The 13,498-nt window shown below is 37.4% G+C and overlaps 1 long non-coding RNA gene across 3 annotated transcripts in view; it reads right to left on the reverse strand.

Annotated features, from left to right (window-relative positions):
* Positions 1 to 13,498, reverse strand: part of LOC128115865 (uncharacterized) — a 56,372-nt gene that overhangs the window by 41,545 nt on the left and 1,329 nt on the right. For 2 of the 3 annotated variants that reach the window (XR_008220311.1, XR_008220309.1), the window contains exon 2: positions 5,174 to 5,379. This is a non-coding gene — a long non-coding RNA (uncharacterized LOC128115865). Of the gene's footprint in view, positions 1 to 5,173; positions 5,380 to 12,717; positions 12,811 to 13,498 lie in introns of all 3 variants that reach the window. The other variant, XR_008220310.1, reaches the window with a different exon arrangement.

Consider the following 13,498-nt stretch of genomic DNA (forward strand, 5'->3'; position numbering starts at 1 on the left):
CCAGTAAATATCTGATGATCCAAAGCCCTTATTGCCTCTTTGGATTGTAGCTACTTTATTAGAGGTGAAGAATAAGGGGAGAAGTAGCAATTGTACAAACCTTTGTCCTGTTATAATGGTATTAATATTTTTTGGGGAAGATGCCTTAACCTTAATTTCTCCAGAGTAGTCATTATCTATAACTCCAGGGAGTACCTGTAACCCATTGAGTGTGGAACTGCTACGTCCCACTATAAGGCCAAATGTTTCCTTAGGTAAAAGGCCAAAGACTCCAGTGGGTAGGGCATGGATCCTCGTCTCAGGTATTAATACTGGGTGGGTGGTGGAACTGAAGTCCAATCCCGCACTTCCTGTTGTGGCTCTGAGGAGGTTTGAAATGGATTGTTGTTTGCTGGAACAAAACTGACTGCCCCAAAGATTTGTTTGGGTCTGGGGGCCTGGTTCTGGTCTCTTTTCCCATTTCCCTGAACCTGAGGCAGGGGTTGTCCTTGAGCATCTGTCTTGGATCTGCATTTACTAGCCCAATGTTTTCTTTTATATCTGTGATGCAAGCCATTGTATTTTTATGTCCCTTACACTCCTTAGCAAAATGTCCAGTTTCCCCATAAGTAAAACCCTTATTTTTATTTTGTTGGGATAGAAATTGTCTACCTGTATACCCTTGCATAACAACAACCATAGTAAGACCTTGCTCATAAGTGGCTCCAATATCTGAGCAGAGGAGTATATAACCTGAAAAATCAGTCTTTTTCTTGTACGGGTGGATGGCTGCTTGTCAGGCAGCATTGGCATTTTCAAAAGCTAGTTGTTTGACAAAGTCCATACCTGCATCAGTGTTGCCAAAGATCCTGCCAGCTGCAGTTATTAAACGATGGATAAAGTTTGCAAAAGGCTCATCTGGCCCTTGTTTGATGTTAGCTAGAGAAGAGCTCATGTCCCCTTTCACTGGCAGTTTTCTCCAGGCTTTAGTTGGGGCCACTTGGACTTGTGCAAATATACCTGCAACATATTGCATTTGAACTTCACTGCTAGCATGATTCCCTTCTCCTATCAGCATGTCTAAATTCCATCCATTGCCGGTTTGCACATTGCGCCTGGCAGTATCTTCACATGTGTGGACCAACTCAAACTTCCACAGAAGATAATCCCCTCCAGCTAGAGTTGCTCTAGCAAGTGTCTGCCAGTCTCCAGGTGTGAGCCAATTCTCGGCCACTGACTCCTCAATTGCTGTAGTATAGGGAGCTGTGGCCCCATGCTGTGCTACCACTGTCTTTAATTCTTTAATTAATTTGAAAACGAAACCTGAATGTTACCAGGCAGGCCTGCCCTTGTGCATCCAGTGTTTCAGTTACTGGGAATGCTTCTATTTCATCTAATTCTGGTGTAAATTCTGGTTTCGGGGAAAATTTCGGAGCTGTCCTCCTCATAGGTGACTTTTTGTTACAGGATTTTCCTTGTTTGGCCTCACTCTTGGATTTTCCTGTTTTTAAACCCTCTAGTTGAACTATAAGGTCCTGATACTCTTTTTCTAGTTTTATTTGTTCTTTGATAAACCCTATCTTGTCTTGAAGCTCTTTTCTAGGGTTGAGAACTGGACATGTCAAGGACAGGGCACTGGGGAAAGGGCTTTAAGATTGAGGACGTTGAGTGACAAGCGGCCAGTCTGGATTATGTTATCTAGTTGCTTCTTCCCCCAAGTCATCCCAGCCTCATCACTTAGATCATCCTTGGTATCTAAAAATTCTGTCAAAGGTGGATATATTTTTTCATCTTAGGTTTAGCTCCCTCCAAATGGTATGATCTTGATTTTAACTCAAGGGTGTCTTTTTATCAGCCATTTTTTACCTTTTTTTAATTATTTTTTTTTATCTTGCTCCCTCCGGGTGTGATATTTTGTCCTTCCATGGGTCCTTTAATTTCAATTTCAACCTTTTTATTTTCTATTTCTGAGAGTTTACTGACTGCCTTCTTATCTTCTTCAACATCACTCTCAAAGGTCATGAGATCCTCACACTCTTTCTCCTTTTTTCTATCCTTTTGTTCTAAATCTTTTTTTTCTTTGATTCCTTCTTATATTTCTGTACCTGAAGGATTTTTCTTCCTTTTTATAATTACATTTGCAATGACAGAATCCTGATGTTTCTGTGATAAAATTTCATCTATTAATTTCCGATAAGAAACAGCAGTTACTGGAACCTTTTCAGGTCCAAATGTTTGATAATAATCTTTAAGGGCACCCCCAGCTTGTTACCCTGATATCTGGCTCTGGATTTTTATTATTAAGACCAGTTAGGATTTGTGCTACATCGGATGCCCCAACTTCAGGGCATGAATTCACAAAAAAATCTCATTGCCTGTGGCAATTGGGAATTCTTAAAGGATAGAATTAGTTAAAAGAAAGAGTTTTTCCCACATTAAAAAATGGAAAACACTATTATGATGGAGAGAGTTAGGTCCTTATATGATTACACAATGCATAGTTTGAAAATGGAACAATTAGATGAGAGGATAATTAATTTAGATGGGATTTATGTAATGTCAATTATAAATATTATTTGTTTTATCATTTTTATTTTATCATTAAAAAAGTTTGTTATATGAGTGCCAAGATAAAAGTTTTAGAAAAGCTTGTTTAAAAAGATCAGAGATGGGGGTTGGGGATTTAGCTCAGTGGTAGCGTGCTTGCCTAGCAAGCACAAGGACCTGGGTTCCGTGCTCAGCTCCTAAAATAAATAAATAAATAAATAAATAAATAAATAAATAAATAATCATAGATATATTCAGACCCAGACAGAGGAATTTAAAGAACAAGTATCAGCATCGCATTAAATGTTACAGAGAAACAGCCTAAGGATTTCAAACTGCCAACCTTAAATTATCCAGTAACCTTACAGGAATTACCAAATGATACATATCCCCCAGACTGTGTAAGAGCTGAATGGACTCTTGTGCAAATGTTAGATCTGAGACTATTCAAAGAATTGATAGCCTCATATGTCATGCATTCTCCGTTTGTGAAGCAGATGTTAAACTTGTGGTCAAATTCAGCCTCCCCAGTATTCCAAAGGACATATGTTCTGAGTATTTGCAAGACTTCATAGTATGAGTAAGAGTTCTAAATCCACAAATTTTACTATGACTGTGTGAAATGAAAAAGTTCCATATACTAAGGCAGAGATGACATTTCTGTTATTTGTAATAACAGACAATTGTGAATTTGTGACCCAGGTTTTCTGTGTGTCTATATTTTTCATTTTTCAAAATTTGAAATTTCAAAGCTTAAAGAGAATTAGTGTCACCATATATGATAACTTTTGCTGATGATATCATAACTAGATAATGATACATACATGCCGGTTTCTTGTATAACTGTATAAAGGTGATTCTTGGAATCACATTCACAAAGGCTAAAGAGGCTCTGCTTTGTTAATTTGCATCTTTTCTTATCTCTGATAAAAATTTAATACTTTTTTTGTCATCTGTTGTGACCAGATCTGCTGTGGGATGGTCTGTATGTCAAGTGTGTTGCTGATTGGTCAATAAATAAATCACTGATTGGCCAGTGGCCAGGCAGGAAGTATAGGCGGGAGAAGGAGGAGAATAAAGCTGGGAAGTGGAAGGCTGAGGCAGAGACACTGCCTGCCCCCACGATAAGAAATAGTATGTGAAGATGCCAGTAAGCCACGAGCAACGTGGCAAGGTATAGATTTATAGAAATGGATTAATTTAAGCTATAAAAACAGTTAGCATGAAGCCTGCCACAGCCATACAGTTTGTAACCAATATGTCTCTGTGTTTACTTGATTGGGTCTGAGTGGCTGTGGGACTGACAGGTGAAAGAGATTTGTCCTGACTGTGGGCCAGGCAGAAAAACTCTAGCTACACAGATCCAGCTGAAATAATCCATCAAAATGATCATGGCAAGAGTAAGATATTTGTCTTGGGGAAGAGTTGATGGAGATTTGGAAATGGGTCATGATCTCTCAGGATAGAGTGAAATGGCCCATCAGGAAGCTGAAGGGTACAGAACACAACCTATCATATGAGGAAAATGACAAGCATTAAGGTGGTTCTAAGATCTAAGTTTTGTGAAGTGCCAGTCTGAAAACCATTAAGGTAAAATATCTTACCTGTTTTATAATATAACATATCACATTCAATGAACTCTAAGAAAATACAGAAAAACTACAATCTATAAATCAATCTGATATTTTTTCTTCCCTCCTATTTCAAAAAGTGAATGTTGATGTCTCATAAAATCCCTGAGTATTTACTTTGGACTCATATGGCACAAACATGCATAAACCCAGTATTCTCCTTTCACTAACTCTGAACATCTGAGACTGCCTTACTTCCTCTTTCTGGCCAGTTCTATCACTTCCTGTCTGTTTGTACAGACCTCCAGACCTGTATGGTTAACTAATGCTGCAATTAAAGGCATTTGTACCATGGCTGGCTCTGTTCCCAGTGTGGCCATGAACTCACAGAGATTCAGATGAATCTCTGCCTCCTGAATGCTAAGATTAAAGGCATGTGCTACCACTGCCTGACCTCTGTGTTTAATATAGTGGCTAGCTTTGTCCCAAGATCCCCAGCAAACTTTACTTGTTAGAGCACAAAAAAAAAATCATGACATTTCCCCCTTTTTTTGTCTAAAAATAGTTATAACTAATATTAAAAAAACTATATACAATAAGTACAATAACTGTATAAAATATATACAGGCAATAAATACATCAACAATGTCTAGTCTATTTGCATTTGACAAATTCAGCAAAAATATTCCATTATCTTTCCTATTTTGGTGAGTTCAAAATGTACCTAAATTACTCTCTATCCTAACTTGTATTACAAACCAAAAACAATCATTTGGTGTTTTCTAAATTTATATATTTTACAACTCTTTAGTGCATTTCTTTTCTGAATTTGTTAACAAGGAAAACTATAACTATAGCTATCTAATCTTCAACTCCCTCAGAGACCCGAGAAAGAAATAAACAGGAAGCACAAACAAGTGACTTCCAAAATATGTGAGGAATGACAGAAACAGCTGGCTTCCTGGACAGTCACCTGAGTTTCCTCTGCAATGTTGGGGCATCCATCTTTGTCCTACAAGTCTAGCATATCTGACAGACTCATCTGTGAAGCAAGATTTTCTATAGAGCTTTCCTACCTTGTCTTGGCAATGATCAGCAGTCTTTTCTTTTGTGTCTTGCTTGTCCATTTTGGGCAGCATACTGTTCAGCAGTTGAGTTAAGTGTATTTTCTTGCCCAGTGGCTAACTATTGCCACAATGAAAGTAAACTCCATAAGGAGTTTCTTCAATGCCCATCATCTTTTCTGAAGTAGACTGGTGCTGCCAGGAGCAGACATGTCTCACTGTCATAAAAAGAAAGAAAAAAAACTATGTTATTAAAACATCTTAAATGTTAAGTTCTGTAGCTCTCTGAAGTGTTTGAAGTTGATCTGTCTATCTAAAATATATTTCCATTTGACTTGAAAACATACTTAATATGACTACAAGTTAAATTGTAATGATTAACTACTATCTTTCATTTCTTTATATCCAAATTAGTTGGTAATAATAACTTTCAAGAACTGGCAATTTGCATTACATTGTTAAATGAACTGTATAGGTACAATACCTTGAACGAGATTAGAAATATAGGTATAATATGTTTTAATAAAATCAATCTCAAATTTATATCAATATACAAAATTTGTATATAATATACAAAAATCAAATCCAATGTAAAATATTTAAAATTAGTAGTTGCCTTTTAAAAGTGGATTCAATAATTTACCTTTTTATCTTATAATATCCATATTCTCTCTTTTTTATTTTCAGAATAGGTTCAATAATCTACCCTTTATCCATCATTTCTATATATTTTTTTTCAGAGTAGATTCAATAATCTACTTATTATCTATTTCCTCTTTTTTCTTTTTCTTTTTTCAAACAAAAATCCTGAATCTAATCTCCTTGTTTAAATTTATTCCTGATTATTATCAATTACCAACTTGTAACCAACCATCCTAAGCAAAGACAATTATCCATAACCCATTGAATGACCAAAAACCAACAGCCCCCCCTCTTGGGAATGTGAGCATCATGTTCTTGAAATTAATTCCTGCTGTCTGGGGGTGAAGGCATCTTTAGGGGATCCTGAAAAGAAGAGCTTTTGGTTAGTTGTCAAGTCCTGGGAGAGGTTGCTGTATCTTTTTTTGCTCAGTCTCTGCATAATGCAAAAAAGCAGGCTTGTTTCAAGTCCTTGCTCAAGTAGTCTGTGAGCCTGGATCATCTCAGCTAGCCATCTCACAATTGTCCTTAGCAGTTTGTAGTCCAAAACCTATCTTCAGGTGGTATTTGTCAGCTTAGTGGTATTATCACTGTCCTGATGGAATTGTCATTGTGGGGCCCCATCATCTTTTTGGAGACTTCAAAGTCACTGTTAGATGCTGTCCTGGTTACCTGGAGAAAACTGATAGAAACTCAAACCCAAAATCATGTACAGGAAGGTAGATGAAGCCTCTTTTTAGGATTAGTTAGTACTCTATATGACCATCAATATCTTGACAAAGGTTTGAAATATACATACATATATATATATATATATATATAGTAATTTTATAAATTTTGATGTAAAATTTATACCTTAAGAAAAGATTTAAAGAGTCAAAATAGAATCAAAGAATTATGAGATTAGTGGCAATAGAATAGTCCTTTAATTTTGGTTTTATTCTGTCCTATATCAGATGGCTCTTCTGACAGAGACATATGATGGAGCATTGTCAGTTTTAATTTGTGCAGGTATAGCCATGATGGCCATAACTTCTAGCAAATGAGTGATTACAGAATCAGCTTTTTCAGAACTCAAAGCAGTTAACCATTGAAATCCTGAATAAGTATCGATGGTGTGGTGTACATATTTCAGTTTTCCAAATTCTGCAAAGTGAAACACGTCCATCTGCCAGATTTCATTCCTCTGAGTACCCTTTGGGTTACATCCTGCTGGCGTTTGATTGTAGAAGGAACAAGTAGGACATTTCTTTACTATTTCTTTGGCTTGTTGCCAGGTTATGGAAAAATCCTTTTTTAAACCTTTACTATTGACATGATGTTTTTTATGAAATTCTGAGGCCTCCAGCACATTTCCTATCAATAATTTATCAATCTCATCATTGCCTTGTGCTAGATGGCCTGGCAGACCAGTATGGGATCGGATGTGAGTTATATATAAAGGATGACTCCTTTTCCTGATTGTATCTTGTAATTGAATGAATAGTGAAGTTAATTCTGAAGCATCAGGGATAAATTCTGCAGTCTCAATATGTAATACTACTCTTTCAGCATACTGAGAGTCAGTTACTATGTTGAGAGGTTCTGAAAAATCCATTAATACCAACAGAATAGCATACAATTCTGATTTTTGAACTGAATTATAAGGACTTTGAACCACTTTACTTAAATTTTCTGATTTGTAACCTGCCTTTCCTTGTTTGTTGGCATCTGTATAAAATGTACGAACTCCAGATATGGGTTTTTTCTGCACAATTTGAGGCAAGATCCAATCAGCTCTCTTTATAAGATCAATTCTATCGCTTTTGGGATATTTGCTGTAAATTTCTCCCAAAAAAATTACTGCAAGCTTTTTGCCAAGGTTCACTTTCTATCCATAATTTTTCAATGTCCTCCTTAGTTAAAGGTATGACAATTTCTGCTGGGTCTATTCCTGTTAATTGACGAAGTCTCAATTTTCCTTTCCAAATCAAGTCAGATTCTTTCCACATAAGTTTTTAATATTTTATTTGGTTTATTTTGTAAAAATATCCATTCCAATGCAATATCTTCCCTCTGCATTAATATTCCTGTAAGAGAATGCCTAGAAGGTAAAATAATCAAAATGCAATCCAGCTTTGGATCAATACGATCTACGTGCCCTTCATGTACTTTCTTTTCTACCAAGGCCAGTTCTTTCTCAGCTTCAGGTGATAATTCTCTTGGACTATTTAAGTCCTTGTCACCTTCTAAGGTTTTGAACAAATTACTCAGTTCATCATTTTTTACCCCAACAATAGTTCTTAGATGAGAAATGTCTCAAAATAATCTTTGAAAGTCAATAAGAGTCTGTAGTCGATCTCTCCTAATTTGCACCTTTTGAGGTCTAATTTTTTGTAGCTCTATTTTATATCCTAAATAATTAATAGAGTCACCTCTTTGTATCTTTTCTGGAGCAATTTGTAATCCCCAGCAAGGCAAAATTTTCTTTATTTCTTCAAACATTCTTTCTAAGGTATCTGCATTTGAGTCAGCTAATAAAATATCATCCATATAATGATAAATTATAGATTTAGGATATTTTTTACATACCACTTCCAATAGCTGTTGTACAAAATATTGGCACAGAGTTGGGCTATTCAACATTCCCTGTGGGAGAACCCTCCATTGAAATCTTTTAACTGGTTGAGAATTATTATAAGTAGGCACTGTGAAAGCAAATCTTTCTCTGTCTTTTTCTTGTAAGGGTATTGAAAAGAAACAGTCTTTTAAATCAATAACTATGAGAGGCCATCCTTTTGGTAACAGAGTAGGCAAAGGGATTCCAGATTATAGAGAGCCCATTGGCTGAATTACTTTGTTAATTGCTCTAAGGTCTGTTACCATTCTCCATTTACCAGATTTCTTTTTAATAACAAATACAGGAGAATTCCAAGGGCTGGTTGATTCTTCAATATAATGAGCATTTAACTGTTCTTCTACCAGCTCTTCTAAAGCCTGGAGTTTCTCTGTTGTTAAAGGCCATTGCTGAACCCATACAGGCTTGTCTGTTGACCATTTTAAAGGTAGAGCTGTTGGTGTTTTTGGAAGATTATCAGTTGTTGTGCCCTGTTCTTGTATGACATGGATGGCTGGTGACCACTCATTAGAATAATATCTTCTAATATTTCTCTCTGAAACATGTACTAGTTTATGATTTGTTTCTGAAATTGGAGGGATGTTAATCTGAGTATTCCATTGTTGTAACAAGTCTCGACCCCACAGGTTCATAGCTATGTTAGCCATATATGGTTTTAATTTTCCTTTCTGTCCTTCTGGACCTATACATCGAGCCATCTTGCACTCTGTTTCACTCAAGATAATGTCCCAATTCCTAACAGTTGAACGTTTACCTCCTGAAGAGGCCAAGTTGGATGCCAAAATTCTGGTGCAATTATGGTAATGTCCGCACCTGTGTCTACCAGACCAGACAACAAAACACCATTTATTTTTATTGTTAGTTTGGGTCTTTGTTCATTAATAGAAGTTTGCCAAAAAATTTTCTTTTTTTTTTTCCTGAATTTCCTATTCTCTCTGTTTCATCATCCCGACCAACATGATTTATTCCAATAGGCATTTGGTTATTTAGTTGCTTTGAGTAGAGGTTTCCTCTACAACTTCAGGAAAGGTTTGAACTGGATTTACTGTGGGGGCCTGCCTGAGGCCCCTCTGGGAGTTTCCTGAAGCCCGAGGCAAAGGATTACCCTGTCTGTCCCTTGTTGATCTACATTTGTTGGTCCAGTGTTTTCCCTTACCACACCTTCTGCATACTCCAGAAGGAAGGGGCATTCTGTTGCCAGTGTTCCTTGAAGAAACATTATTTCTAGGAATGACATGTTTACAGTCCCTTTTCAAATGTCCTTGCTTTCCTCATCCAAAACATCTAACATTTCTCAAACCTTTTGAAATTGCTTCTCCTACCCAAATATCATCATGGTCATAAGCCTCAATATTAACCGTGTCTCTAATCCAATCTCCCAAAGGTGCAGATCTTGCCTTTAGTGGTCTGATTATTCTTTTGCAGCTGCATTTGCATTCTGAAAAACCAAAGATTCAATTATTATCTGACTAGCCTTTGAATTCAGGACCATTCTCTGTACTCCTGAAGTCAATCTTTGTAAGAAATCTGTGAAAGATTCTTTTGGGCCCTATATAACCTTTGTAAATGACTCAGTTTTTTTTCCTGGTTCCTCAACTCTGTCCCATGCATTCAAGGCTGCCGTTTGACATAGAATTAGGGTTTGGACATCATATAAACATTGTGTTTGTACTGAAGCATATTGGCCTTCTCCAATATGCTGATCCTGGCAGGCTTGTATTCCTTTATCCCTCCAATGTTTTTCTATATTTTTAGCCTCATTATTGAACCACATTTTCCACTGGAGATTTTGTCCGGGTTCAAGAACAGCCTGTGCCAAATCCCGCCAGTCCTTTGGTAGAATCCTATTACAAGTTGACCAGGTGTTTAACATTTGCTTTACATATGGGGAATGCATGCCATAAGATGCTATTGCCTCCTTAAATCTTCGTAAGTCTAACATTTCAAATGGAATCCAAGTATTTTGTTCATTCTCTTCACCAGATAGCTGCTGTATGGCTACCGGATAAATTAAGGGTGATTGTGTGAAAACAGGCTTTCTTTCTGTAACCTTATGATCCAATTTTGAAACAACTTCACTGTTAATTTCTTCTGTCTGAATTTGAATTTCTCTATAATTCATTTTTACAGGTTTAACAGGTTTTTCTAAGACTGTTATCCTGGCACTTAAATTGACTATCTTTTTAAATAGTAAAATGAGGATAAGAAAAGTAATAAACTGAATAATTGATCAATATTAATCTTCTCATATAGTTGTTCCATTGTCAGAGTGCCTAAAATTTCAAACAAAGCCCAATTTTCTTCCATTGTACACATAAAGCTCATTTTTTTTAATGTAGAAAAAAAATTCTCTTTTAAAAAGATATGTTGATTGACTTACCAAGTCTGCATAGAACAGTAGGAATCTGAGGGAATTTCAAAACAGCCACCTTGTGTCTGAGGTGTGAATCCAGAGAGAGAGAGAGAGAGAGAGAGAGAGAGAGAGAGAGAGAGAGAGAGAGAGAGAGAGAGAGAGACAGAGCAAGAAAGCGTAGCTGCTTGAGCTGAGTCAAGCCTTGGCTTTACATGCAGGGGCCCTGTTTGGCAGGGCAGTCCTGAGTTGTTTGTAGCACCAGCTTTAAGCAAGTAGCAACAGCTGCGGGTCAGTCAGACCTCGGCCTGAGCTAGGGAGCCGGGTCACCCAGGCTGGAAAATGGACCTGCCACCAAGCCAAGCCAAGCGGTTTTTAATGGATTCTTGTCACATTGGGCACCAAGTATAGAAGTAACCAACCGTCTTATTAAATAAGAAACACAGAACCAATGCAAAGAAGAAAGCCAAGAGGTCAGAGAGCTAAAACCTTACCCTTTCTCCTGCGGTGGTCCTACCTCTCTGAACCAGAGCTACTTCCTGTGTTAAAGTCTTTATATAGACTTTCTGTTCTGCCTTCTCATTGGTTGTAAACCCAACCACATGACCGCCTCGTCACGGCCTGTCTGTATAGACCTCCAGGTTTTCTATGATTGGTATTGAAATTAAAGGCATGTGTATCCAATACTGGCTGTATCCCTGATCACACAGAGACTTACCTAGCTATGCCTACCAAGTGCTGGGATTACAAGCGTATGCCACCACTGCCCTGCTTTCCTATGGTTTGCTAATAGCTCTGACCTCCGGGCAACTTTATTTATTAACATACAAATAACATTTTAGTACAAATAAAATATCACCATATGGGCCTTATGATAGAATCCTATATTTCTGTTTCCCAGAGAACCATAATTTCTTACTACATACTACATCTCATTACACATACAGAGGAGTGTAGCTATTACCCAGTCATTGGAGAAAACAGAGCCTACACAAAAAACTACAACTGAACACCCTGCAGATATCAGAAAAGCATGGGAAAACCAGTCCCCTAAAATACATCTACATTAGAGATCCTGCACATCTACATCTCAGGGAACAACACAGAATAGGATCACAGATAATGTAAAAGCTATAATATGAGGAAGTCTGTCAAGAAACAGTGCTTTCTAGAAAATGAATGCCTAAACAGATGCATGAATGTGGAAGAAGGAAAGCTGTGTAGTCATACCACCCACATAAATAACTATCAACAAAATAACTATTAACTATTGTCAGGCAGAAGAATTAACATCTCACAGGGATGAAAACAGTGTTTCAATTGTAAATTAAATTAGAACATTTTACAATGCAGCACAATAGGCAGACTTCAAACCGTATATACACAGACAACAAAATTAGATTCTGCTCATGTATACATATGAGTATGGAACAATAAACACAGAAAAGGTGGCTACCAACTTGAGTATAGAGGTAACATGGGATGGGTTCAATATGTGTCCTGGCCAAAGAAGTGTTTAAGTCAACACACATATGTGATCTAGGCCACTGTGTTTCTGCTCTGTGCCTTGTAATTATTCTCTCATGTGCTTAAATCTTCACTTTTAGGATTTCTGGCAGTAAGGACTTAACTTTTTAAATAAAGGCAATAGTGGAGTCCTAGGGTAGAGATATTCCTGAGTTACCAATTTCAGCAAGGACACACTTAAGATTGTTAGGTCACCAATCATTTCCAAGTCAATTGCCATACCCTGACATATCAAAAAGGCTGTCTGATGCAGTGTGCAAAAAAGTCATTCAATGAGAGTCCATATCACAATAACCACATTCCACACGTAAAGCTTCCAAGAACTCACTACTCTTGATAGAAATGTGTAGAATGCTTAGATATGGGTGGTATGAGTGGGTATTAGTCCAATGGGTAGAGACACTTGTAACCAAACCTACATACATTAGTTCCATCTCAGAAGCCATATTGTGGAAAGAGTGAAGGAACTCCTATAGGGTGTCCTCTGATTAGTGCATGTGCCTTGACAATCCTCACCTGAACAAACAGAGAGAGAAAGAGAGAGAGAGAGAGAGAGAGAGAGAGAGAGAGAGAGAGAGAGAGAATATAATTGGAAGGGAGAAAACAGTGTTTCAATTGTAAATTAAATTAGAACATAGTAGAAAGATTACTTTGCATGATGGTGGGTATATGTTTTGGGGATCTGAGTCTCATGTACTCAGATCTCATGTACCCAAGGAACGCTCAATCATACCAGGTGGACACATGCTCACCTATGTTCATAGCAGCATTGTTTGTAATAGCCAGAATCTGGAAACAACCTAAATGCCCTTCAACTGAATAATGGATAAAGAAAATATGGCACATATATACAATATAATACTACTTAACAGTAAAAAACAATGACATCATGAAATTTGCAGGCAAATGGATGAAACTAGAAAATATTATCCTGAGTGAGGTAACCCAGACTCAGAAGGAGAAACATGGTATGTACCCACTTATAAGTGGATACTAGATGAAAGGCAAAGGATAACCTGACTACAACCCACAGCTCCAGAGAGGCTAGCTAACAAGGAGAACCCCAAGTGGGACAAATGGATAGCCCTGGGAAGAGGAAATGATTGAGATCTCCATGAGTAAACTGGGGGAATGAGGGGGGGGGCAATGGAGGGTAGGGGATGGTGGAAGAGAACATAAGGGAATGGAATGATTGAGCTGGAAC

The sequence above is a fragment of the Peromyscus californicus genome, unplaced genomic scaffold (assembly GCF_007827085.1).
Source record: "Peromyscus californicus insignis strain IS unplaced genomic scaffold, ASM782708v3 Scaffold_1__1_contigs__length_55948999, whole genome shotgun sequence".
In the NCBI taxonomy this organism is placed as follows: Eukaryota; Metazoa; Chordata; class Mammalia; order Rodentia; family Cricetidae; genus Peromyscus; species Peromyscus californicus.